We start from the raw sequence: 26530 nt of genomic DNA on the forward strand, positions 1-26530 counted from the left end.
TTCTTGCCCTTTCACTGTTCAAGAAGACTGCTATCAAACTTTTCTAGCAGGGAGAGATGCGCATGGAAGCATTTCAATCTGGCAAAAGAAAACCACTGTTTTTATTTGGCATGCTTGTGCCATCCTACATCGCATGACATCTTCTTCCTTCTTAGCACTTAGACAGCACATATTTATAATTCCTTCATTCAACTATCTCAGAGATGTGAGAAAGACAAATTTGACATTAGTCTCTCACTATGAAAGGTGCCCTTTAAAAATCGAAACTTCTATATCGGGACTATGAAAAGAAGGCACTGCTGAGATTCGAACTCAGGATCTCCTGTTTACTAGACAGGCACTTTAACCAACTAAGCCACAGCACCTCTTTTCCTACTGACCGATAGTAAAGCAGCTTCTGGTAGAGTGGCCTTATTTGATCTTCAGTGTCATCTGATGTCTAGAGACAAACTAATGCGAATGCTATCTGGGATAAACCAATTTTCAGGGCTTCAATACAGACACGACATTCAATCTTTAGTAAAAATACTGTTATTAAAAACCCTGAGCATTAGCTCATTTCTGATATGGTTTGAGCTAGTCTAACTCTTGACATTATCCAGTGTAGGAGATGTGATAAGGTCCATTTTGCCAGAGGCCGATACACAATCTTTAGCTCAATTGCACAGACTTGTCAAAATCCTCATCAGATCATATCACCTGATTTCAGGTTTGTCATGTAGACGAGGTGGCCGAGTGGTTAAGGCGATGGACTGCTAATCCATTGTGCTCTGCATGCATGGGTTCGAATCCCATCCTCGTCGGTTTAATCTCCTTCTTCCGTGTTGAAAAGCTTAGTTTCCATTTAGAACCCAGGTGGTGGATATTTGACCTTCTCAAATCTCTGAGATAGTGCAATGAAGGATTCATAAATCTGTGCTGTCTAAGTGCATATAAAAGAGAAGACGTCATCCGATGTAGGATTGCATCAGGCATGCCAAATAAAAACGGTGGGTTTTATTTTGCCAGATTGAGCATTGGTTTATGACTGGTAAGGATTGCCTTAGTCTAACTCCAGACACCAGACAATGAAGGAGAAGAGATAAGGCCCACTCCGTTAGAGGCCAACTTAAAATCTTCAGTGAAAAAGCAAAGACTCATCAAAATGCTCTTCAGATCTTATGGTCTGGTTTCTACATTTTTGGGCAGAGAAGTTGGCTGTGAAGTTCAGGTGATGCATTAACAATACAGTCTATGGATTGAGCTGTTTATGCATGGTTTTGACTTCCATCTTTGTTCTTGTTGTTTTCTTGCCCTTTCACTGTTCAAGAAGACTGCTATCAAACTTTTCTAGCAGGGAGAGATGCGCATGGAAGCATTTCAATCTGGCAAAAGAAAACCACTGTTTTTATTTGGCATGCTTGTGCCATCCTACATCGCATGACATCTTCTTCCTTCTGAGCACTTAGACAGCACATATTTATAATTCCTTCATTCAACTATCTCAGAGATGTGAGAAAGACAAATTTGACATTAGTCTCTCACTATGAAAGGTGCCCTTTAAAAATCGAAACTTCTATATCGGGACTATGAAAAGAAGGCACTGCTGAGATTCGAACTCAGGATCTCCTGTTTACTAGACAGGCACTTTAACCAACTAAGCCACAGCACCTCTTTTCCTACTGACCGATAGTAAAGCAGCTTCTGGTAGAGTGGCCTTATTTGATCTTCAGTGTCATCTGATGTCTAGAGACAAACTAATGCGAATGCTATCTGGGATAAACCAATTTTCAGGGCTTCAATACAGACACGACATTCAATCTTTAGTAAAAATACTGTTATTAAAAACCCTGAGCATTAGCTCATTTCTGATATGGTTTGAGCTAGTCTAACTCTTGACATTATCCAGTGTAGGAGATGTGATAAGGTCCATTTTGCCAGAGGCCGATACACAATCTTTAGCTCAATTGCACAGACTTGTCAAAATCCTCATCAGATCATATCACCTGATTTCAGGTTTGGCATGTAGACGAGGTGGCCGAGTGGTTAAGGCGATGGACTGCTAATCCATTGTGCTCTGCATGCATGGGTTCGAATCCCATCCTCGTCGGTTTAATCTCCTTCTTCCGTGTTGAAAAGCTTAGTTTCCATTTAGAACCCAGGTGGTGGATATTTGACCTTCTCAAATCTCTGAGATAGTGCAATGAAGGATTCATAAATCTGTGCTGTCTAAGTGCATATAAAAGAGAAGACGTCATCCGATGTAGGATTGCATCAGGCATGCCAAATAAAAACGGTGGGTTTTATTTTGCCAGATTGAGCATTGGTTTATGACTGGTAAGGATTGCCTTAGTCCAACTCCAGACACCAGACAATGAAGGAGAAGAGATAAGGCCCACTCCGTTAGAGGCCAACTTAAAATCTTCAGTGAAAAAGCAAAGACTCATCAAAATGCTCTTCAGATCTTATGGTCTGGTTTCTACGTTTTTGGGCAGAGAAGTTGGCTGTGAAGTTCAGGTGATGCATTAACAATACAGTCTATGGATTGAGCTGTTTATGCATGGTTTTGACTTCCATCTTTGTTCTTGTTGTTTTCTTGCCCTTTCACTGTTCAAGAAGACTGCTATCAAACTTTTCTAGCAGGGAGAGATGCGCATGGAAGCATTTCAATCTGGCAAAAGAAAACCACTGTTTTTATTTGGCATGCTTGTGCCATCCTACATCGCATGACATCTTCTTCCTTCTGAGCACTTAGACAGCACATATTTATAATTCCTTCATTCAACTATCTCAGAGATGTGAGAAAGACAAATTTGACATTAGTCTCTCACTATGAAAGGTGCCCTTTAAAAATCGAAACTTCTATATCGGGACTATGAAAAGAAGGCACTGCTGAGATTCGAACTCAGGATCTCCTGTTTACTAGACAGGCACTTTAACCAACTAAGCCACAGCACCTCTTTTCCTACTGACCGATAGTAAAGCAGCTTCTGGTAGAGTGGCCTTATTTGATCTTCAGTGTCATCTGATGTCTAGAGACAAACTAATGCGAATGCTATCTGGGATAAACCAATTTTCAGGGCTTCAATACAGACACGACATTCAATCTTTAGTAAAAATACTGTTATTAAAAACCCTGAGCATTAGCTCATTTCTGATATGGTTTGAGCTAGTCTAACTCTTGACATTATCCAGTGTAGGAGATGTGATAAGGTCCATTTTGCCAGAGGCCGATACACAATCTTTAGCTCAATTGCACAGACTTGTCAAAATCCTCATCAGATCATATCACCTGATTTCAGGTTTGTCATGTAGACGAGGTGGCCGAGTGGTTAAGGCGATGGACTGCTAATCCATTGTGCTCTGCATGCATGGGTTCGAATCCCATCCTCGTCGGTTTAATCTCCTTCTTCCGTGTTGAAAAGCTTAGTTTCCATTTAGAACCCAGGTGGTGGATATTTGACCTTCTCAAATCTCTGAGATAGTGCAATGAAGGATTCATAAATCTGTGCTGTCTAAGTGCATATAAAAGAGAAGACGTCATCCGATGTAGGATTGCATCAGGCATGCCAAATAAAAACGGTGGGTTTTATTTTGCCAGATTGAGCATTGGTTTATGACTGGTAAGGATTGCCTTAGTCTAACTCCAGACACCAGACAATGAAGGAGAAGAGATAAGGCCCACTCCGTTAGAGGCCAACTTAAAATCTTCAGTGAAAAAGCAAAGACTCATCAAAATGCTCTTCAGATCTTATGGTCTGGTTTCTACATTTTTGGGCAGAGAAGTTGGCTGTGAAGTTCAGGTGATGCATTAACAATACAGTCTATGGATTGAGCTGTTTATGCATGGTTTTGACTTCCATCTTTGTTCTTGTTGTTTTCTTGCCCTTTCACTGTTCAAGAAGACTGCTATCAAACTTTTCTAGCAGGGAGAGATGCGCATGGAAGCATTTCAATCTGGCAAAAGAAAACCACTGTTTTTATTTGGCATGCTTGTGCCATCCTACATCGCATGACATCTTCTTCCTTCTGAGAACTTAGACAGCACATATTTATAATTCCTTCATTCAACTATCTCAGAGATGTGAGAAAGACAAATTTGACATTAGTCTCTCACTATGAAAGGTGCCCTTTAAAAATCGAAACTTCTATATCGGGACTATGAAAAGAAGGCACTGCTGAGATTCGAACTCAGGATCTCCTGTTTACTAGACAGGCACTTTAACCAACTAAGCCACAGCACCTCTTTTCCTACTGACCGATAGTAAAGCAGCTTCTGGTAGAGTGGCCTTATTTGATCTTCAGTGTCATCTGATGTCTAGAGACAAACTAATGCGAATGCTATCTGGGATAAACCAATTTTCAGGGCTTCAATACAGACACGACATTCAATCTTTAGTAAAAATACTGTTATTAAAAACCCTGAGCATTAGCTCATTTCTGATATGGTTTGAGCTAGTCTAACTCTTGACATTATCCAGTGTAGGAGATGTGATAAGGTCCATTTTGCCAGAGGCCGATACACAATCTTTAGCTCAATTGCACAGACTTGTCAAAATCCTCATCAGATCATATCACCTGATTTCAGGTTTGTCATGTAGACGAGGTGGCCGAGTGGTTAAGGCGATGGACTGCTAATCCATTGTGCTCTGCATGCATGGGTTCGAATCCCATCCTCGTCGGTTTAATCTCCTTCTTCCGTGTTGAAAAGCTTAGTTTCCATTTAGAACCCAGGTGGTGGATATTTGACCTTCTCAAATCTCTGAGATAGTGCAATGAAGGATTCATAAATCTGTGCTGTCTAAGTGCATATAAAAGAGAAGACGTCATCCGATGTAGGATTGCATCAGGCATGCCAAATAAAAACGGTGGGTTTTATTTTGCCAGATTGAGCATTGGTTTATGACTGGTAAGGATTGCCTTAGTCTAACTCCAGACACCAGACAATGAAGGAGAAGAGATAAGGCCCACTCCGTTAGAGGCCAACTTAAAATCTTCAGTGAAAAAGCAAAGACTCATCAAAATGCTCTTCAGATCTTATGGTCTGGTTTCTACATTTTTGGGCAGAGAAGTTGGCTGTGAAGTTCAGGTGATGCATTAACAATACAGTCTATGGATTGAGCTGTTTATGCATGGTTTTGACTTCCATCTTTGTTCTTGTTGTTTTCTTGCCCTTTCACTGTTCAAGAAGACTGCTATCAAACTTTTCTAGCAGGGAGAGATGCGCATGGAAGCATTTCAATCTGGCAAAAGAAAACCACTGTTTTTATTTGGCATGCTTGTGCCATCCTACATCGCATGACATCTTCTTCCTTCTGAGCACTTAGACAGCACATATTTATAATTCCTTCATTCAACTATCTCAGAGATGTGAGAAAGACAAATTTGACATTAGTCTCTCACTATGAAAGGTGCCCTTTAAAAATCGAAACTTCTATATCGGGACTATGAAAAGAAGGCACTGCTGAGATTCGAACTCAGGATCTCCTGTTTACTAGACAGGCACTTTAACCAACTAAGCCACAGCACCTCTTTTCCTACTGACCGATAGTAAAGCAGCTTCTGGTAGAGTGGCCTTATTTGATCTTCAGTGTCATCTGATGTCTAGAGACAAACTAATGCGAATGCTATCTGGGATAAACCAATTTTCAGGGCTTCAATACAGACACGACATTCAATCTTTAGTAAAAATACTGTTATTAAAAACCCTGAGCATTAGCTCATTTCTGATATGGTTTGAGCTAGTCTAACTCTTGACATTATCCAGTGTAGGAGATGTGATAAGGTCCATTTTGCCAGAGGCCGATACACAATCTTTAGCTCAATTGCACAGACTTGTCAAAATCCTCATCAGATCATATCACCTGATTTCAGGTTTGGCATGTAGACGAGGTGGCCGAGTGGTTAAGGCGATGGACTGCTAATCCATTGTGCTCTGCATGCATGGGTTCGAATCCCATCCTCGTCGGTTTAATCTCCTTCTTCCGTGTTGAAAAGCTTAGTTTCCATTTAGAACCCAGGTGGTGGATATTTGACCTTCTCAAATCTCTGAGATAGTGCAATGAAGGATTCATAAATCTGTGCTGTCTAAGTGCATATAAAAGAGAAGACGTCATCCGATGTAGGATTGCATCAGGCATGCCAAATAAAAACGGTGGGTTTTATTTTGCCAGATTGAGCATTGGTTTATGACTGGTAAGGATTGCCTTAGTCCAACTCCAGACACCAGACAATGAAGGAGAAGAGATAAGGCCCACTCCGTTAGAGGCCAACTTAAAATCTTCAGTGAAAAAGCAAAGACTCATCAAAATGCTCTTCAGATCTTATGGTCTGGTTTCTACGTTTTTGGGCAGAGAAGTTGGCTGTGAAGTTCAGGTGATGCATTAACAATACAGTCTATGGATTGAGCTGTTTATGCATGGTTTTGACTTCCATCTTTGTTCTTGTTGTTTTCTTGCCCTTTCACTGTTCAAGAAGACTGCTATCAAACTTTTCTAGCAGGGAGAGATGCGCATGGAAGCATTTCAATCTGGCAAAAGAAAACCACTGTTTTTATTTGGCATGCTTGTGCCATCCTACATCGCATGACATCTTCTTCCTTCTGAGCACTTAGACAGCACATATTTATAATTCCTTCATTCAACTATCTCAGAGATGTGAGAAAGACAAATTTGACATTAGTCTCTCACTATGAAAGGTGCCCTTTAAAAATCGAAACTTCTATATCGGGACTATGAAAAGAAGGCACTGATGAGATTCGAACTCAGGATCTCCTGTTTACTAGACAGGCACTTTAACCAACTAAGCCACAGCACCTCTTTTCCTACTGACCGATAGTAAAGCAGCTTCTGGTAGAGTGGCCTTATTTGATCTTCAGTGTCATCTGATGTCTAGAGACAAACTAATGCGAATGCTATCTGGGATAAACCAATTTTCAGGGCTTCAATACAGACATGACATTCAATCTTTAGTAAAAATACTGTTATTAAAAACCCTGAGCATTAGCTCATTTCTGATATGGTTTGAGCTAGTCTAACTCTTGACATTATCCAGTGTAGGAGATGTGATAAGGTCCATTTTGCCAGAGGCCGATACACAATCTTTAGCTCAATTGCACAGACTTGTCAAAATCCTCATCAGATCATATCACCTGATTTCAGGTTTGTCATGTAGACGAGGTGGCCGAGTGGTTAAGGCGATGGACTGCTAATCCATTGTGCTCTGCATGCATGGGTTCGAATCCCATCCTCGTCGGTTTAATCTCCTTCTTCCGTGTTGAAAAGCTTAGTTTCCATTTAGAACCCAGGTGGTGGATATTTGACCTTCTCAAATCTCTGAGATAGTGCAATGAAGGATTCATAAATCTGTGCTGTCTAAGTGCATATAAAAGAGAAGACGTCATCCGATGTAGGATTGCATCAGGCATGCCAAATAAAAACGGTGGGTTTTATTTTGCCAGATTGAGCATTGGTTTATGACTGGTAAGGATTGCCTTAGTCTAACTCCAGACACCAGACAATGAAGGAGAAGAGATAAGGCCCACTCCGTTAGAGGCCAACTTAAAATCTTCAGTGAAAAAGCAAAGACTCATCAAAATGCTCTTCAGATCTTATGGTCTGGTTTCTACATTTTTGGGCAGAGAAGTTGGCTGTGAAGTTCAGGTGATGCATTAACAATACAGTCTATGGATTGAGCTGTTTATGCATGGTTTTGACTTCCATCTTTGTTCTTGTTGTTTTCTTGCCCTTTCACTGTTCAAGAAGACTGCTATCAAACTTTTCTAGCAGGGAGAGATGCGCATGGAAGCATTTCAATCTGGCAAAAGAAAACCACTGTTTTTATTTGGCATGCTTGTGCCATCCTACATCGCATGACATCTTCTTCCTTCTGAGCACTTAGACAGCACATATTTATAATTCCTTCATTCAACTATCTCAGAGATGTGAGAAAGACAAATTTGACATTAGTCTCTCACTATGAAAGGTGCCCTTTAAAAATCGAAACTTCTATATCGGGACTATGAAAAGAAGGCACTGCTGAGATTCGAACTCAGGATCTCCTGTTTACTAGACAGGCACTTTAACCAACTAAGCCACAGCACCTCTTTTCCTACTGACCGATAGTAAAGCAGCTTCTGGTAGAGTGGCCTTATTTGATCTTCAGTGTCATCTGATGTCTAGAGACAAACTAATGCGAATGCTATCTGGGATAAACCAATTTTCAGGGCTTCAATACAGACACGACATTCAATCTTTAGTAAAAATACTGTTATTAAAAACCCTGAGCATTAGCTCATTTCTGATATGGTTTGAGCTAGTCTAACTCTTGACATTATCCAGTGTAGGAGATGTGATAAGGTCCATTTTGCCAGAGGCCGATACACAATCTTTAGCTCAATTGCACAGACTTGTCAAAATCCTCATCAGATCATATCACCTGATTTCAGGTTTGTCATGTAGACGAGGTGGCCGAGTGGTTAAGGCGATGGACTGCTAATCCATTGTGCTCTGCATGCATGGGTTCGAATCCCATCCTCGTCGGTTTAATCTCCTTCTTCCGTGTTGAAAAGCTTAGTTTCCATTTAGAACCCAGGTGGTGGATATTTGACCTTCTCAAATCTCTGAGATAGTGCAATGAAGGATTCATAAATCTGTGCTGTCTAAGTGCATATAAAAGAGAAGACGTCATCCGATGTAGGATTGCATCAGGCATGCCAAATAAAAACGGTGGGTTTTATTTTGCCAGATTGAGCATTGGTTTATGACTGGTAAGGATTGCCTTAGTCCAACTCCAGACACCAGACAATGAAGGAGAAGAGATAAGGCCCACTCCGTTAGAGGCCAACTTAAAATCTTCAGTGAAAAAGCAAAGACTCATCAAAATGCTCTTCAGATCTTATGGTCTGGTTTCTACGTTTTTGGGCAGAGAAGTTGGCTGTGAAGTTCAGGTGATGCATTAACAATACAGTCTATGGATTGAGCTGTTTATGCATGGTTTTGACTTCCATCTTTGTTCTTGTTGTTTTCTTGCCCTTTCACTGTTCAAGAAGACTGCTATCAAACTTTTCTAGCAGGGAGAGATGCGCATGGAAGCATTTCAATCTGGCAAAAGAAAACCACTGTTTTTATTTGGCATGCTTGTGCCATCCTACATCGCATGACATCTTCTTCCTTCTGAGCACTTAGACAGCACATATTTATAATTCCTTCATTCAACTATCTCAGAGATGTGAGAAAGACAAATTTGACATTAGTCTCTCACTATGAAAGGTGCCCTTTAAAAATCGAAACTTCTATATCGGGACTATGAAAAGAAGGCACTGCTGAGATTCGAACTCAGGATCTCCTGTTTACTAGACAGGCACTTTAACCAACTAAGCCACAGCACCTCTTTTCCTACTGACCGATAGTAAAGCAGCTTCTGGTAGAGTGGCCTTATTTGATTTTCAGTGTCATCTGATGTCTAGAGACAAACTAATGCGAATGCTATCTGGGATAAACCAATTTTCAGGGCTTCAATACAGACACGACATTCAATCTTTAGTAAAAATACTGTTATTAAAAACCCTGAGCATTAGCTCATTTCTGATATGGTTTGAGCTAGTCTAACTCTTGACATTATCCAGTGTAGGAGATGTGATAAGGTCCATTTTGCCAGAGGCCGATACACAATCTTTAGCTAAATTGCACAGACTTGTCAAAATCCTCATCAGATCATATCACCTGATTTCAGGTTTGTCATGTAGACGAGGTGGCCGAGTGGTTAAGGCGATGGACTGCTAATCCATTGTGCTCTGCATGCATGGGTTCGAATCCCATCCTCGTCGGTTTAATCTCCTTATTCCGTGTTGAAAAGCTTAGTTTCCATTTAGAACCCAGGTGGTGGATATTTGACCTTCTCAAATCTCTGAGATAGTGCAATGAAGGATTCATAAATCTGTGCTGTCTAAGTGCATATAAAAGAGAAGACGTCATCCGATGTAGGATTGCATCAGGCATGCCAAATAAAAACGGTGGGTTTTATTTTGCCAGATTGAGCATTGGTTTATGACTGGTAAGGATTGCCTTAGTCCAACTCCAGACACCAGACAATGAAGGAGAAGAGATAAGGCCCACTCCGTTAGAGGCCAACTTAAAATCTTCAGTGAAAAAGCAAAGACTCATCAAAATGCTCTTCAGATCTTATGGTCTGGTTTCTACGTTTTTGGGCAGAGAAGTTGGCTGTGAAGTTCAGGTGATGCATTAACAATACAGTCTATGGATTGAGCTGTTTATGCATGGTTTTGACTTCCATCTTTGTTCTTGTTGTTTTCTTGCCCTTTCACTGTTCAAGAAGACTGCTATCAAACTTTTCTAGCAGGGAGAGATGCGCATGGAAGCATTTCAATCTGGCAAAAGAAAACCACTGTTTTTATTTGGCATGCTTGTGCCATCCTACATCGCATGACATCTTCTTCCTTCTGAGCACTTAGACAGCACATATTTATAATTCCTTCATTCAACTATCTCAGAGATGTGAGAAAGACAAATTTGACATTAGTCTCTCACTATGAAAGGTGCCCTTTAAAAATCGAAACTTCTATATCGGGACTATGAAAAGAAGGCACTGCTGAGATTCGAACTCAGGATCTCCTGTTTACTAGACAGGCACTTTAACCAACTAAGCCACAGCACCTCTTTTCCTACTGACCGATAGTAAAGCAGCTTCTGGTAGAGTGGCCTTATTTGATCTTCAGTGTCATCTGATGTCTAGAGACAAACTAATGCGAATGCTATCTGGGATAAACCAATTTTCAGGGCTTCAATACAGACACGACATTCAATCTTTAGTAAAAATACTGTTATTAAAAACCCTGAGCATTAGCTCATTTCTGATATGGTTTGAGCTAGTCTAACTCTTGACATTATCCAGTGTAGGAGATGTGATAAGGTCCATTTTGCCAGAGGCCGATACACAATCTTTAGCTCAATTGCACAGACTTGTCAAAATCCTCATCAGATCATATCACCTGATTTCAGGTTTGTCATGTAGACGAGGTGGCCGAGTGGTTAAGGCGATGGACTGCTAATCCATTGTGCTCTGCATGCATGGGTTCGAATCCCATCCTCGTCGGTTTAATCTCCTTCTTCCGTGTTGAAAAGCTTAGTTTCCATTTAGAACCCAGGTGGTGGATATTTGACCTTCTCAAATCTCTGAGATAGTGCAATGAAGGATTCATAAATCTGTGCTGTCTAAGTGCATATAAAAGAGAAGACGTCATCCGATGTAGGATTGCATCAGGCATGCCAAATAAAAACGGTGGGTTTTATTTTGCCAGATTGAGCATTGGTTTATGACTGGTAAGGATTGCCTTAGTCCAACTCCAGACACCAGACAATGAAGGAGAAGAGATAAGGCCCACTCCGTTAGAGGCCAACTTAAAATCTTCAGTGAAAAAGCAAAGACTCATCAAAATGCTCTTCAGATCTTATGGTCTGGTTTCTACGTTTTTGGGCAGAGAAGTTGGCTGTGAAGTTCAGGTGATGCATTAACAATACAGTCTATGGATTGAGCTGTTTATGCATGGTTTTGACTTCCATCTTTGTTCTTGTTGTTTTCTTGCCCTTTCACTGTTCAAGAAGACTGCTATCAAACTTTTCTAGCAGGGAGAGATGCGCATGGAAGCATTTCAATCTGGCAAAAGAAAACCACTGTTTTTATTTGGCATGCTTGTGCCATCCTACATCGCATGACATCTTCTTCCTTCTGAGCACTTAGACAGCACATATTTATAATTCCTTCATTCAACTATCTCAGAGATGTGAGAAAGACAAATTTGACATTAGTCTCTCACTATGAAAGGTGCCCTTTAAAAATCGAAACTTCTATATCGGGACTATGAAAAGAAGGCACTGCTGAGATTCGAACTCAGGATCTCCTGTTTACTAGACAGGCACTTTAACCAACTAAGCCACAGCACCTCTTTTCCTACTGACCGATAGTAAAGCAGCTTCTGGTAGAGTGGCCTTATTTGATCTTCAGTGTCATCTGATGTCTAGAGACAAACTAATGCGAATGCTATCTGGGATAAACCAATTTTCAGGGCTTCAATACAGACACGACATTCAATCTTTAGTAAAAATACTGTTATTAAAAACCCTGAGCATTAGCTCATTTCTGATATGGTTTGAGCTAGTCTAACTCTTGACATTATCCAGTGTAGGAGATGTGATAAGGTCCATTTTGCCAGAGGCCGATACACAATCTTTAGCTCAATTGCACAGACTTGTCAAAATCCTCATCAGATCATATCACCTGATTTCAGGTTTGTCATGTAGACGAGGTGGCCGAGTGGTTAAGGCGATGGACTGCTAATCCATTGTGCTCTGCATGCATGGGTTCGAATCCCATCCTCGTCGGTTTAATCTCCTTCTTCCGTGTTGAAAAGCTTAGTTTCCATTTAGAACCCAGGTGGTGGATATTTGACCTTCTCAAATCTCTGAGATAGTGCAATGAAGGATTCATAAATCTGTGCTGTCTAAGTGCATATAAAAGAGAAGACGTCATCCGATGTAGGATTGCATCAGGCATGCCAAATAAAAACGGTGGGTTTTATTTTGCCAGATTGAGCATTGGTTTATGACTGGTAAGGATTGCCTTAGTCCAACTCCAGACACCAGACAATGAAGGAGAAGAGATAAGGCCCACTCCGTTAGAGGCCAACTTAAAATCTTCAGTGAAAAAGCAAAGACTCATCAAAATGCTCTTCAGATCTTATGGTCTGGTTTCTACGTTTTTGGGCAGAGAAGTTGGCTGTGAAGTTCAGGTGATGCATTAACAATACAGTCTATGGATTGAGCTGTTTATGCATGGTTTTGACTTCCATCTTTGTTCTTGTTGTTTTCTTGCCCTTTCACTGTTCAAGAAGACTGCTATCAAACTTTTCTAGCAGGGAGAGATGCGCATGGAAGCATTTCAATCTGGCAAAAGAAAACCACTGTTTTTATTTGGCATGCTTGTGCCATCCTACATCGCATGACATCTTCTTCCTTCTGAGCACTTAGACAGCACATATTTATAATTCCTTCATTCAACTATCTCAGAGATGTGAGAAAGACAAATTTGACATTAGTCTCTCACTATGAAAGGTGCCCTTTAAAAATCGAAACTTCTATATCGGGACTATGAAAAGAAGGCACTGCTGAGATTCGAACTCAGGATCTCCTGTTTACTAGACAGGCACTTTAACCAACTAAGCCACAGCACCTCTTTTCCTACTGACCGATAGTAAAGCAGCTTCTGGTAGAGTGGCCTTATTTGATCTTCAGTGTCATCTGATGTCTAGAGACAAACTAATGCGAATGCTATCTGGGATAAACCAATTTTCAGGGCTTCAATACAGACACGACATTCAATCTTTAGTAAAAATACTGTTATTAAAAACCCTGAGCATTAGCTCATTTCTGATATGGTTTGAGCTAGTCTAACTCTTGACATTATCCAGTGTAGGAGATGTGATAAGGTCCATTTTGCCAGAGGCCGATACACAATCTTTAGCTCAATTGCACAGACTTGTCAAAATCCTCATCAGATCATATCACCTGATTTCAGGTTTGTCATGTAGACGAGGTGGCCGAGTGGTTAAGGCGATGGACTGCTAATCCATTGTGCTCTGCATGCATGGGTTCGAATCCCATCCTCGTCGGTTTAATCTCCTTCTTCCGTGTTGAAAAGCTTAGTTTCCATTTAGAACCCAGGTGGTGGATATTTGACCTTCTCAAATCTCTGAGATAGTGCAATGAAGGATTCATAAATCTGTGCTGTCTAAGTGCATATAAAAGAGAAGACGTCATCCGATGTAGGATTGCATCAGGCATGCCAAATAAAAACGGTGGGTTTTATTTTGCCAGATTGAGCATTGGTTTATGACTGGTAAGGATTGCCTTAGTCCAACTCCAGACACCAGACAATGAAGGAGAAGAGATAAGGCCCACTCCGTTAGAGGCCAACTTAAAATCTTCAGTGAAAAAGCAAAGACTCATCAAAATGCTCTTCAGATCTTATGGTCTGGTTTCTACGTTTTTGGGCAGAGAAGTTGGCTGTGAAGTTCAGGTGATGCATTAACAATACAGTCTATGGATTGAGCTGTTTATGCATGGTTTTGACTTCCATCTTTGTTCTTGTTGTTTTCTTGCCCTTTCACTGTTCAAGAAGACTGCTATCAAACTTTTCTAGCAGGGAGAGATGCGCATGGAAGCATTTCAATCTGGCAAAAGAAAACCACTGTTTTTATTTGGCATGCTTGTGCCATCCTACATCGCATGACATCTTCTTCCTTCTGAGCACTTAGACAGCACATATTTATAATTCCTTCATTCAACTATCTCAGAGATGTGAGAAAGACAAATTTGACATTAGTCTCTCACTATGAAAGGTGCCCTTTAAAAATCGAAACTTCTATATCGGGACTATGAAAAGAAGGCACTGCTGAGATTCGAACTCAGGATCTCCTGTTTACTAGACAGGCACTTTAACCAACTAAGCCACAGCACCTCTTTTCCTACTGACCGATAGTAAAGCAGCTTCTGGTAGAGTGGCCTTATTTGATTTTCAGTGTCATCTGATGTCTAGAGACAAACTAATGCGAATGCTATCTGGGATAAACCAATTTTCAGGGCTTCAATACAGACACGACATTCAATCTTTAGTAAAAATACTGTTATTAAAAACCCTGAGCATTAGCTCATTTCTGATATGGTTTGAGCTAGTCTAACTCTTGACATTATCCAGTGTAGGAGATGTGATAAGGTCCATTTTGCCAGAGGCCGATACACAATCTTTAGCTAAATTGCACAGACTTGTCAAAATCCTCATCAGATCATATCACCTGATTTCAGGTTTGTCATGTAGACGAGGTGGCCGAGTGGTTAAGGCGATGGACTGCTAATCCATTGTGCTCTGCATGCATGGGTTCGAATCCCATCCTCGTCGGTTTAATCTCCTTCTTCCGTGTTGAAAAGCTTAGTTTCCATTTAGAACCCAGGTGGTGGATATTTGACCTTCTCAAATCTCTGAGATAGTGCAATGAAGGATTCATAAATCTGTGCTGTCTAAGTGCATATAAAAGAGAAGACGTCATCCGATGTAGGATTGCATCAGGCATGCCAAATAAAAACGGTGGGTTTTATTTTGCCAGATTGAGCATTGGTTTATGACTGGTAAGGATTGCCTTAGTCCAACTCCAGACACCAGACAATGAAGGAGAAGAGATAAGGCCCACTCCGTTAGAGGCCAACTTAAAATCTTCAGTGAAAAAGCAAAGACTCATCAAAATGCTCTTCAGATCTTATGGTCTGGTTTCTACGTTTTTGGGCAGAGAAGTTGGCTGTGAAGTTCAGGTGATGCATTAACAATACAGTCTATGGATTGAGCTGTTTATGCATGGTTTTGACTTCCATCTTTGTTCTTGTTGTTTTCTTGCCCTTTCACTGTTCAAGAAGACTGCTATCAAACTTTTCTAGCAGGGAGAGATGCGCATGGAAGCATTTCAATCTGGCAAAAGAAAACCACTGTTTTTATTTGGCATGCTTGTGCCATCCTACATCGCATGACATCTTCTTCCTTCTGAGCACTTAGACAGCACATATTTATAATTCCTTCATTCAACTATCTCAGAGATGTGAGAAAGACAAATTTGACATTAGTCTCTCACTATGAAAGGTGCCCTTTAAAAATCGAAACTTCTATATCGGGACTATGAAAAGAAGGCACTGCTGAGATTCGAACTCAGGATCTCCTGTTTACTAGACAGGCACTTTAACCAACTAAGCCACAGCACCTCTTTTCCTACTGACCGATAGTAAAGCAGCTTCTGGTAGAGTGGCCTTATTTGATCTTCAGTGTCATCTGATGTCTAGAGACAAACTAATGCGAATGCTATCTGGGATAAACCAATTTTCAGGGCTTCAATACAGACACGACATTCAATCTTTAGTAAAAATACTGTTATTAAAAACCCTGAGCATTAGCTCATTTCTGATATGGTTTGAGCTAGTCTAACTCTTGACATTATCCAGTGTAGGAGATGTGATAAGGTCCATTTTGCCAGAGGCCGATACACAATCTTTAGCTCAATTGCACAGACTTGTCAAAATCCTCATCAGATCATATCACCTGATTTCAGGTTTGTCATGTAGACGAGGTGGCCGAGTGGTTAAGGCGATGGACTGCTAATCCATTGTGCTCTGCATGCATGGGTTCGAATCCCATCCTCGTCGGTTTAATCTCCTTCTTCCGTGTTGAAAAGCTTAGTTTCCATTTAGAACCCAGGTGGTGGATATTTGACCTTCTCAAATCTCTGAGATAGTGCAATGAAGGATTCATAAATCTGTGCTGTCTAAGTGCATATAAAAGAGAAGACGTCATCCGATGTAGGATTGCATCAGGCATGCCAAATAAAAACGGTGGGTTTTATTTTGCCAGATTGAGCATTGGTTTATGACTGGTAAGGATTGCCTTAGTCCAACTCCAGACACCAGACAATGAAGGAGAAGAGATAAGGCCCACTCCGTTAGAGGCCAACTTAAAATCTTCAGTGAAAAAGCAAAGACTCATCAAAATGCTCTTCAGATCTTATGGTCTGGTTTCTACGTTTTTGGGCAGAGAAGTTGGCTGTGAAGTTCAGGTGATGCATTAACAATACAGTCTATGGATTGAGCTGTTTATGCATGGTTTTGACTTCCATCTTTGTTCTTGTTGTTTTCTTGCCCTTTCACTGTTCAAGAAGACTGCTATCAAACTTTTCTAGCAGGGAGAGATGCGCATGGAAGCATTTCAATCTGGCAAAAGAAAACCACTGTTTTTATTTGGCATGCTTGTGCCATCCTACATCGCATGACATCTTCTTCCTTCTGAGCACTTAGACAGCACATATTTATAATTCCTTCATTCAACTATCTCAGAGATGTGAGAAAGACAAATTTGACATTAGTCTCTCACTATGAAAGGTGCCCTTTAAAAATCGAAACTTCTATATCGGGACTATGAAAAGAAGGCACTGCTGAGATTCGAACTCAGGATCTCCTGTTTACTAGACAGGCACTTTAACCAACTAAGCCACAGCACCTCTTTTCCTACTGACCGATAGTAAAGCAGCTTCTGGTAGAGTGGCCTTATTTGATCTTCAGTGTCATCTGATGTCTAGAGACAAACTAATGCGAATGCTATCTGGGATAAACCAATTTTCAGGGCTTCAATACAGACACGACATTCAATCTTTAGTAAAAATACTGTTATTAAAAACCCTGAGCATTAGCTCATTTCTGATATGGTTTGAGCTAGTCTAACTCTTGACATTATCCAGTGTAGGAGATGTGATAAGGTCCATTTTGCCAGAGGCCGATACACAATCTTTAGCTCAATTGCACAGACTTGTCAAAATCCTCATCAGATCATATCACCTGATTTCAGGTTTGTCATGTAGACGAGGTGGCCGAGTGGTTAAGGCGATGGACTGCTAATCCATTGTGCTCTGCATGCATGGGTTCGAATCCCATCCTCGTCGGTTTAATCTCCTTCTTCCGTGTTGAAAAGCTTAGTTTCCATTTAGAACCCAGGTGGTGGATATTTGACCTTCTCAAATCTCTGAGATAGTGCAATGAAGGATTCATAAATCTGTGCTGTCTAAGTGCATATAAAAGAGAAGACGTCATCCGATGTAGGATTGCATCAGGCATGCCAAATAAAAACGGTGGGTTTTATTTTGCCAGATTGAGCATTGGTTTATGACTGGTAAGGATTGCCTTAGTCCAACTCCAGACACCAGACAATGAAGGAGAAGAGATAAGGCCCACTCCGTTAGAGGCCAACTTAAAATCTTCAGTGAAAAAGCAAAGACTCATCAAAATGCTCTTCAGATCTTATGGTCTGGTTTCTACGTTTTTGGGCAGAGAAGTTGGCTGTGAAGTTCAGGTGATGCATTAACAATACAGTCTATGGATTGAGCTGTTTATGCATGGTTTTGACTTCCATCTTTGTTCTTGTTGTTTTCTTGCCCTTTCACTGTTCAAGAAGACTGCTATCAAACTTTTCTAGCAGGGAGAGATGCGCATGGAAGCATTTCAATCTGGCAAAAGAAAACCACTGTTTTTATTTGGCATGCTTGTGCCATCCTACATCGCATGACATCTTCTTCCTTCTGAGCACTTAGACAGCACATATTTATAATTCCTTCATTCAACTATCTCAGAGATGTGAGAAAGACAAATTTGACATTAGTCTCTCACTATGAAAGGTGCCCTTTAAAAATCGAAACTTCTATATCGGGACTATGAAAAGAAGGCACTGCTGAGATTCGAACTCAGGATCTCCTGTTTACTAGACAGGCACTTTAACCAACTAAGCCACAGCACCTCTTTTCCTACTGACCGATAGTAAAGCAGCTTCTGGTAGAGTGGCCTTATTTGATCTTCAGTGTCATCTGATGTCTAGAGACAAACTAATGCGAATGCTATCTGGGATAAACCAATTTTCAGGGCTTCAATACAGACACGACATTCAATCTTTAGTAAAAATACTGTTATTAAAAACCCTGAGCATTAGCTCATTTCTGATATGGTTTGAGCTAGTCTAACTCTTGACATTATCCAGTGTAGGAGATGTGATAAGGTCCATTTTGCCAGAGGCCGATACACAATCTTTAGCTCAATTGCACAGACTTGTCAAAATCCTCATCAGATCATATCACCTGATTTCAGGTTTGTCATGTAGACGAGGTGGCCGAGTGGTTAAGGCGATGGACTGCTAATCCATTGTGCTCTGCATGCATGGGTTCGAATCCCATCCTCGTCGGTTTAATCTCCTTCTTCCGTGTTGAAAAGCTTAGTTTCCATTTAGAACCCAGGTGGTGGATATTTGACCTTCTCAAATCTCTGAGATAGTGCAATGAAGGATTCATAAATCTGTGCTGTCTAAGTGCATATAAAAGAGAAGACGTCATCCGATGTAGGATTGCATCAGGCATGCCAAATAAAAACGGTGGGTTTTATTTTGCCAGATTGAGCATTGGTTTATGACTGGTAAGGATTGCCTTAGTCCAACTCCAGACACCAGACAATGAAGGAGAAGAGATAAGGCCCACTCCGTTAGAGGCCAACTTAAAATCTTCAGTGAAAAAGCAAAGACTCATCAAAATGCTCTTCAGATCTTATGGTCTGGTTTCTACATTTTTGGGCAGAGAAGTTGGCTGTGAAGTTCAGGTGATGCATTAACAATACAGTCTATGGATTGAGCTGTTTATGCATGGTTTTGACTTCCATCTTTGTTCTTGTTGTTTTCTTGCCCTTTCACTGTTCAAGAAGACTGCTATCAAACTTTTCTAGCAGGGAGAGATGCGCATGGAAGCATTTCAATCTGGCAAAAGAAAACCACTGTTTTTATTTGGCATGCTTGTGCCATCCTACATCGCATGACATCTTCTTCCTTCTGAGCACTTAGACAGCACATATTTATAATTCCTTCATTCAACTATCTCAGAGATGTGAGAAAGACAAATTTGACATTAGTCTCTCACTATGAAAGGTGCCCTTTAAAAATCGAAACTTCTATATCGGGACTATGAAAAGAAGGCACTGCTGAGATTCGAACTCAGGATCTCCTGTTTACTAGACAGGCACTTTAACCAACTAAGCCACAGCACCTCTTTTCCTACTGACCGATAGTAAAGCAGCTTCTGGTAGAGTGGCCTTATTTGATCTTCAGTGTCATCTGATGTCTAGAGACAAACTAATGCGAATGCTATCTGGGATAAACCAATTTTCAGGGCTTCAATACAGACACGACATTCAATCTTTAGTAAAAATACTGTTATTAAAAACCCTGAGCATTAGCTCATTTCTGATATGGTTTGAGCTAGTCTAACTCTTGACATTATCCAGTGTAGGAGATGTGATAAGGTCCATTTTGCCAGAGGCCGATACACAATCTTTAGCTCAATTGCACAGACTTGTCAAAATCCTCATCAGATCATATCACCTGATTTCAGGTTTGTCATGTAGACGAGGTGGCCGAGTGGTTAAGGCGATGGACTGCTAATCCATTGTGCTCTGCATGCATGGGTTCGAATCCCATCCTCGTCGGTTTAATCTCCTTCTTCCGTGTTGAAAAGCTTAGTTTCCATTTAGAACCCAGGTGGTGGATATTTGACCTTCTCAAATCTCTGAGATAGTGCAATGAAGGATTCATAAATCTGTGCTGTCTAAGTGCATATAAAAGAGAAGACGTCATCCGATGTAGGATTGCATCAGGCATGCCAAATAAAAACGGTGGGTTTTATTTTGCCAGATTGAGCATTGGTTTATGACTGGTAAGGATTGCCTTAGTCCAACTCCAGACACCAGACAATGAAGGAGAAGAGATAAGGCCCACTCCGTTAGAGGCCAACTTAAAATCTTCAGTGAAAAAGCAAAGACTCATCAAAATGCTCTTCAGATCTTATGGTCTGGTTTCTACGTTTTTGGGCAGAGAAGTTGGCTGTGAAGTTCAGGTGATGCATTAACAATACAGTCTATGGATTGAGCTGTTTATGCATGGTTTTGACTTCCATCTTTGTTCTTGTTGTTTTCTTGCCCTTTCACTGTTCAAGAAGACTGCTATCAAACTTTTCTAGCAGGGAGAGATGCGCATGGAAGCATTTCAATCTGGCAAAAGAAAACCACTGTTTTTATTTGGCATGCTTGTGCCATCCTACATCGCATGACATCTTCTTCCTTCTGAGCACTTAGACAGCACATATTTATAATTCCTTCATTCAACTATCTCAGAGATGTGAGAAAGACAAATTTGACATTAGTCTCTCACTATGAAAGGTGCCCTTTAAAAATCGAAACTTCTATATCGGGACTATGAAAAGAAGGCACTGCTGAGATTCGAACTCAGGATCTCCTGTTTACTAGACAGGCACTTTAACCAACTAAGCCACAGCACCTCTTTTCCTACTGACCGATAGTAAAGCAGCTTCTGGTAGAGTGGCCTTATTTGATTTTCAGTGTCATCTGATGTCTAGAGACAAACTAATGCGAATGCTATCTGGGATAAACCAATTTTCAGGGCTTCAATACAGACACGACATTCAATCTTTAGTAAAAATACTGTTATTAAAAACCCTGAGCATTAGCTCATTTCTGATATGGTTTGAGCTAGTCTAACTCTTGACATTATCCAGTGTAGGAGATGTGATAAGGTCCATTTTGCCAGAGGCCGATACACAATCTTTAGCTAAATTGCACAGACTTGTCAAAATCCTCATCAGATCATATCACCTGATTTCAGGTTTGTCATGTAGACGAGGTGGCCGAGTGGTTAAGGCGATGGACTGCTAATCCATTGTGCTCTGCATGCATGGGTTCGAATCCCATCCTCGTCGGTTTAATCTCCTTCTTCCGTGTTGAAAAGCTTAGTTTCCATTTAGAACCCAGGTGGTGGATATTTGACCTTCTCAAATCTCTGAGATAGTGCAATGAAGGATTCATAAATCTGTGCTGTCTAAGTGCATATAAAAGAGAAGACGTCATCCGATGTAGGATTGCATCAGGCATGCCAAATAAAAACGGTGGGTTTTATTTTGCCAGATTGAGCATTGGTTTATGACTGGTAAGGATTGCCTTAGTCCAACTCCAGACACCAGACAATGAAGGAGAAGAGATAAGGCCCACTCCGTTAGAGGCCAACTTAAAATCTTCAGTGAAAAAGCAAAGACTCATCAAAATGCTCTTCAGATCTTATGGTCTGGTTTCTACGTTTTTGGGCAGAGAAGTTGGCTGTGAAGTTCAGGTGATGCATTAACAATACAGTCTATGGATTGAGCTGTTTATGCATGGTTTTGACTTCCATCTTTGTTCTTGTTGTTTTCTTGCCCTTTCACTGTTCAAGAAGACTGCTATCAAACTTTTCTAGCAGGGAGAGATGCGCATGGAAGCATTTCAATCTGGCAAAAGAAAACCACTGTTTTTATTTGGCATGCTTGTGCCATCCTACATCGCATGACATCTTCTTCCTTCTGAGCACTTAGACAGCACATATTTATAATTCCTTCATTCAACTATCTCAGAGATGTGAGAAAGACAAATTTGACATTAGTCTCTCACTATGAAAGGTGCCCTTTAAAAATCGAAACTTCTATATCGGGACTATGAAAAGAAGGCACTGCTGAGATTCGAACTCAGGATCTCCTGTTTACTAGACAGGCACTTTAACCAACTAAGCCACAGCACCTCTTTTCCTACTGACCGATAGTAAAGCAGCTTCTGGTAGAGTGGCCTTATTTGATCTTCAGTGTCATCTGATGTCTAGAGACAAACTAATGCGAATGCTATCTGGGATAAACCAATTTTCAGGGCTTCAATACAGACACGACATTCAATCTTTAGTAAAAATACTGTTATTAAAAACCCTGAGCATTAGCTCATTTCTGATATGGTTTGAGCTAGTCTAACTCTTGACATTATCCAGTGTAGGAGATGTGATAAGGTCCATTTTGCCAGAGGCCGATACACAATCTTTAGCTCAATTGCACAGACTTGTCAAAATCCTCATCAGATCATATCACCTGATTTCAGGTTTGTCATGTAGACGAGGTGGCCGAGTGGTTAAGGCGATGGACTGCTAATCCATTGTGCTCTGCATGCATGGGTTCGAATCCCATCCTCGTCGGTTTAATCTCCTTCTTCCGTGTTGAAAAGCTTAGTTTCCATTTAGAACCCAGGTGGTGGATATTTGACCTTCTCAAATCTCTGAGATAGTGCAATGAAGGATTCATAAATCTGTGCTGTCTAAGTGCATATAAAAGAGAAGACGTCATCCGATGTAGGATTGCATCAGGCATGCCAAATAAAAACGGTGGGTTTTATTTTGCCAGATTGAGCATTGGTTTATGACTGGTAAGGATTGCCTTAGTCCAACTCCAGACACCAGACAATGAAGGAGAAGAGATAAGGCCCACTCCGTTAGAGGCCAACTTAAAATCTTCAGTGAAAAAGCAAAGACTCATCAAAATGCTCTTCAGATCTTATGGTCTGGTTTCTACGTTTTTGGGCAGAGAAGTTGGCTGTGAAGTTCAGGTGATGCATTAACAATACAGTCTATGGATTGAGCTGTTTATGCATGGTTTTGACTTCCATCTTTGTTCTTGTTGTTTTCTTGCCCTTTCACTGTTCAAGAAGACTGCTATCAAACTTTTCTAGCAGGGAGAGATGCGCATGGAAGCATTTCAATCTGGCAAAAGAAAACCACTGTTTTTATTTGGCATGCTTGTGCCATCCTACATCGCATGACATCTTCTTCCTTCTGAGCACTTAGACAGCACATATTTATAATTCCTTCATTCAACTATCTCAGAGATGTGAGAAAGACAAATTTGACATTAGTCTCTCACTATGAAAGGTGCCCTTTAAAAATCGAAACTTCTATATCGGGACTATGAAAAGAAGGCACTGCTGAGATTCGAACTCAGGATCTCCTGTTTACTAGACAGGCACTTTAACCAACTAAGCCACAGCACCTCTTTTCCTACTGACCGATAGTAAAGCAGCTTCTGGTAGAGTGGCCTTATTTGATCTTCAGTGTCATCTGATGTCTAGAGACAAACTAATGCGAATGCTATCTGGGATAAACCAATTTTCAGGGCTTCAATACAGACACGACATTCAATCTTTAGTAAAAATACTGTTATTAAAAACCCTGAGCATTAGCTCATTTCTGATATGGTTTGAGCTAGTCTAACTCTTGACATTATCCAGTGTAGGAGATGTGATAAGGTCCATTTTGCCAGAGGCCGATACACAATCTTTAGCTCAATTGCACAGACTTGTCAAAATCCTCATCAGATCATATCACCTGATTTCAGGTTTGTCATGTAGACGAGGTGGCCGAGTGGTTAAGGCGATGGACTGCTAATCCATTGTGCTCTGCATGCATGGGTTCGAATCCCATCCTCGTCGGTTTAATCTCCTTCTTCCGTGTTGAAAAGCTTAGTTTCCATTTAGAACCCAGGTGGTGGATATTTGACCTTCTCAAATCTCTGAGATAGTGCAATGAAGGATTCATAAATCTGTGCTGTCTAAGTGCATATAAAAGAGAAGACGTCATCCGATGTAGGATTGCATCAGGCATGCCAAATAAAAACGGTGGGTTTTATTTTGCCAGATTGAGCATTGGTTTATGACTGGTAAGGATTGCCTTAGTCCAACTCCAGACACCAGACAATGAAGGAGAAGAGATAAGGCCCACTCCGTTAGAGGCCAACTTAAAATCTTCAGTGAAAAAGCAAAGACTCATCAAAATGCTCTTCAGATCTTATGGTCTGGTTTCTACATTTTTGGGCAGAGAAGTTGGCTGTGAAGTTCAGGTGATGCATTAACAATACAGTCTATGGATTGAGCTGTTTATGCATGGTTTTGACTTCCATCTTTGTTCTTGTTGTTTTCTTGCCCTTTCACTGTTCAAGAAGACTGCTATCAAACTTTTCTAGCAGGGAGAGATGCGCATGGAAGCATTTCAATCTGGCAAAAGAAAACCACTGTTTTTATTTGGCATGCTTGTGCCATCCTACATCGCATGACATCTTCTTCCTTCTGAGCACTTAGACAGCACATATTTATAATTCCTTCATTCAACTATCTCAGAGATGTGAGAAAGACAAATTTGACATTAGTCTCTCACTATGAAAGGTGCCCTTTAAAAATCGAAACTTCTATATCGGGACTATGAAAAGAAGGCACTGCTGAGATTCGAACTCAGGATCTCCTGTTTACTAGACAGGCACTTTAACCAACTAAGCCACAGCACCTCTTTTCCTACTGACCGATAGTAAAGCAGCTTCTGGTAGAGTGGCCTTATTTGATCTTCAGTGTCATCTGATGTCTAGAGACAAACTAATGCGAATGCTATCTGGGATAAACCAATTTTCAGGGCTTCAATACAGACACGACATTCAATCTTTAGTAAAAATACTGTTATTAAAAACCCTGAGCATTAGCTCATTTCTGATATGGTTTGAGCTAGTCTAACTCTTGACATTATCCAGTGTAGGAGATGTGATAAGGTCCATTTTGCCAGAGGCCGATACACAATCTTTAGCTCAATTGCACAGACTTGTCAAAATCCTCATCAGATCATATCACCTGATTTCAGGTTTGTCCTGTAGACGAGGTGGCCGAGTGGTTAAGGCGATGGACTGCTAATCCATTGTGCTCTGCATGCATGGGTTCGAATCCCATCCTCGTCGGTTTAATCTCCTTCTTCCGTGTTGAAAAGCTTAGTTTCCATTTAGAACCCAGGTGGTGGATATTTGACCTTCTCAAATCTCTGAGATAGTGCAATGAAGGATTCATAAATCTGTGCTGTCTAAGTGCATATAAAAGAGAAGACGTCATCCGATGTAGGATTGCATCAGGCATGCCAAATAAAAACGGTGGGTTTTATTTTGCCAGATTGAGCATTGGTTTATGACTGGTAAGGATTGCCTTAGTCCAACTCCAGACACCAGACAATGAAGGAGAAGAGATAAGGCCCACTCCGTTAGAGGCCAACTTAAAATCTTCAGTGAAAAAGCAAAGACTCATCAAAATGCTCATCAGATCTTATGGTCTGGTTTCTACGTTTTTGGGCAGAGAAGTTGGCTGTGAAGTTCAGGTGATGCATTAACAATACAGTCTATGGATTGAGCTGTTTATGCATGGTTTTGACTTCCATCTTTGTTCTTGTTGTTTTCTTGCCCTTTCACTGTTCAAGAAGACTGCTATCAAACTTTTCTAGCAGGGAGAGATGCGCATGGAAGCATTTCAATCTGGCAAAAGAAAACCACTGTTTTTATTTGGCATGCTTGTGCCATCCTACATCGCATGACATCTTCTTCCTTCTGAGCACTTAGACAGCACATATTTATAATTCCTTCATTCAACTATCTCAGAGATGTGAGAAAGACAAATTTGACATTAGTCTCTCACTATGAAAGGTGCCCTTTAAAAATCGAAACTTCTATATCGGGACTATGAAAAGAAGGCACTGCTGAGATTCGAACTCAGGATCTCCTGTTTACTAGACAGGCACTTTAACCAACTAAGCCACAGCACCTCTTTTCCTACTGACCGATAGTAAAGCAGCTTCTGGTAGAGTGGCCTTATTTGATCTTCAGTGTCATCTGATGTCTAGAGACAAACTAATGCGAATGCTATCTGGGATAAACCAATTTTCAGGGCTTCAATACAGACACGACATTCAATCTTTAGTAAAAATATTGTTATTAAAAACCCTGAGCATTAGCTCATTTCTGATATGGTTTGAGCTAGTCTAACTCTTGACATTATCCAGTGTAGGAGATGTGATAAGGTCCATTTTGCCAGAGGCCGATACACAATCTTTAGCTCAATTGCACAGACTTGTCAAAATCCTCATCAGATCATATCACCTGATTTCAGGTTTGTCATGTAGACGAGGTGGCCGAGTGGTTAAGGCGATGGACTGCTAATCCATTGTGCTCTGCATGCATGGGTTCGAATCCCATCCTCGTCGGTTTAAT

The 26530-nt window shown here is 40.8% G+C and overlaps 21 non-coding genes across 21 annotated transcripts; all 21 read left to right on the forward strand.

The window, feature by feature from the left end:
- The first annotated feature begins 721 nt into the window (after positions 1-721).
- TRNAS-GCU (transfer RNA serine (anticodon GCU)) lies at positions 722-803 on the forward strand. The gene has a single exon. It is a non-coding gene; the product is annotated as a tRNA-Ser (tRNA).
- Positions 804-2007: 1204 nt separating this feature from the next.
- TRNAS-GCU (transfer RNA serine (anticodon GCU)) lies at positions 2008-2089 on the forward strand. The gene has a single exon. It is a non-coding gene; the product is annotated as a tRNA-Ser (tRNA).
- Positions 2090-3293: 1204 nt separating this feature from the next.
- On the forward strand, positions 3294-3375 carry TRNAS-GCU (transfer RNA serine (anticodon GCU)). Its single transcript has one exon. It is a non-coding gene; the product is annotated as a tRNA-Ser (tRNA).
- A 1204-nt stretch (positions 3376-4579) lies between these two features.
- On the forward strand, positions 4580-4661 carry TRNAS-GCU (transfer RNA serine (anticodon GCU)). Its single transcript has one exon. It is a non-coding gene; the product is annotated as a tRNA-Ser (tRNA).
- Positions 4662-5865: 1204 nt separating this feature from the next.
- TRNAS-GCU (transfer RNA serine (anticodon GCU)) lies at positions 5866-5947 on the forward strand. Its single transcript has one exon. It is a non-coding gene; the product is annotated as a tRNA-Ser (tRNA).
- Positions 5948-7151: 1204 nt separating this feature from the next.
- TRNAS-GCU (transfer RNA serine (anticodon GCU)) lies at positions 7152-7233 on the forward strand. Its single transcript has one exon. It is a non-coding gene; the product is annotated as a tRNA-Ser (tRNA).
- A 1204-nt stretch (positions 7234-8437) lies between these two features.
- On the forward strand, positions 8438-8519 carry TRNAS-GCU (transfer RNA serine (anticodon GCU)). The gene has a single exon. It is a non-coding gene; the product is annotated as a tRNA-Ser (tRNA).
- Positions 8520-9723: 1204 nt separating this feature from the next.
- Positions 9724-9805, forward strand: TRNAS-GCU (transfer RNA serine (anticodon GCU)). Its single transcript has one exon. It is a non-coding gene; the product is annotated as a tRNA-Ser (tRNA).
- A 1204-nt stretch (positions 9806-11009) lies between these two features.
- TRNAS-GCU (transfer RNA serine (anticodon GCU)) lies at positions 11010-11091 on the forward strand. Its single transcript has one exon. It is a non-coding gene; the product is annotated as a tRNA-Ser (tRNA).
- Positions 11092-12295: 1204 nt separating this feature from the next.
- Positions 12296-12377, forward strand: TRNAS-GCU (transfer RNA serine (anticodon GCU)). The gene has a single exon. It is a non-coding gene; the product is annotated as a tRNA-Ser (tRNA).
- A 1204-nt stretch (positions 12378-13581) lies between these two features.
- TRNAS-GCU (transfer RNA serine (anticodon GCU)) lies at positions 13582-13663 on the forward strand. The gene has a single exon. It is a non-coding gene; the product is annotated as a tRNA-Ser (tRNA).
- A 1204-nt stretch (positions 13664-14867) lies between these two features.
- Positions 14868-14949, forward strand: TRNAS-GCU (transfer RNA serine (anticodon GCU)). The gene has a single exon. It is a non-coding gene; the product is annotated as a tRNA-Ser (tRNA).
- A 1204-nt stretch (positions 14950-16153) lies between these two features.
- TRNAS-GCU (transfer RNA serine (anticodon GCU)) lies at positions 16154-16235 on the forward strand. The gene has a single exon. It is a non-coding gene; the product is annotated as a tRNA-Ser (tRNA).
- A 1204-nt stretch (positions 16236-17439) lies between these two features.
- Positions 17440-17521, forward strand: TRNAS-GCU (transfer RNA serine (anticodon GCU)). Its single transcript has one exon. It is a non-coding gene; the product is annotated as a tRNA-Ser (tRNA).
- A 1204-nt stretch (positions 17522-18725) lies between these two features.
- On the forward strand, positions 18726-18807 carry TRNAS-GCU (transfer RNA serine (anticodon GCU)). The gene has a single exon. It is a non-coding gene; the product is annotated as a tRNA-Ser (tRNA).
- Positions 18808-20011: 1204 nt separating this feature from the next.
- On the forward strand, positions 20012-20093 carry TRNAS-GCU (transfer RNA serine (anticodon GCU)). Its single transcript has one exon. It is a non-coding gene; the product is annotated as a tRNA-Ser (tRNA).
- A 1204-nt stretch (positions 20094-21297) lies between these two features.
- On the forward strand, positions 21298-21379 carry TRNAS-GCU (transfer RNA serine (anticodon GCU)). Its single transcript has one exon. It is a non-coding gene; the product is annotated as a tRNA-Ser (tRNA).
- Positions 21380-22583: 1204 nt separating this feature from the next.
- On the forward strand, positions 22584-22665 carry TRNAS-GCU (transfer RNA serine (anticodon GCU)). Its single transcript has one exon. It is a non-coding gene; the product is annotated as a tRNA-Ser (tRNA).
- A 1204-nt stretch (positions 22666-23869) lies between these two features.
- TRNAS-GCU (transfer RNA serine (anticodon GCU)) lies at positions 23870-23951 on the forward strand. Its single transcript has one exon. It is a non-coding gene; the product is annotated as a tRNA-Ser (tRNA).
- Positions 23952-25155: 1204 nt separating this feature from the next.
- Positions 25156-25237, forward strand: TRNAS-GCU (transfer RNA serine (anticodon GCU)). Its single transcript has one exon. It is a non-coding gene; the product is annotated as a tRNA-Ser (tRNA).
- A 1204-nt stretch (positions 25238-26441) lies between these two features.
- Positions 26442-26523, forward strand: TRNAS-GCU (transfer RNA serine (anticodon GCU)). Its single transcript has one exon. It is a non-coding gene; the product is annotated as a tRNA-Ser (tRNA).
- The last annotated feature ends 7 nt before the right edge of the window (positions 26524-26530 follow it).

This window comes from Anomaloglossus baeobatrachus, chromosome 7 (assembly GCF_048569485.1).
Source record: "Anomaloglossus baeobatrachus isolate aAnoBae1 chromosome 7, aAnoBae1.hap1, whole genome shotgun sequence".
Taxonomy (NCBI): Eukaryota; Metazoa; Chordata; class Amphibia; order Anura; family Aromobatidae; genus Anomaloglossus; species Anomaloglossus baeobatrachus.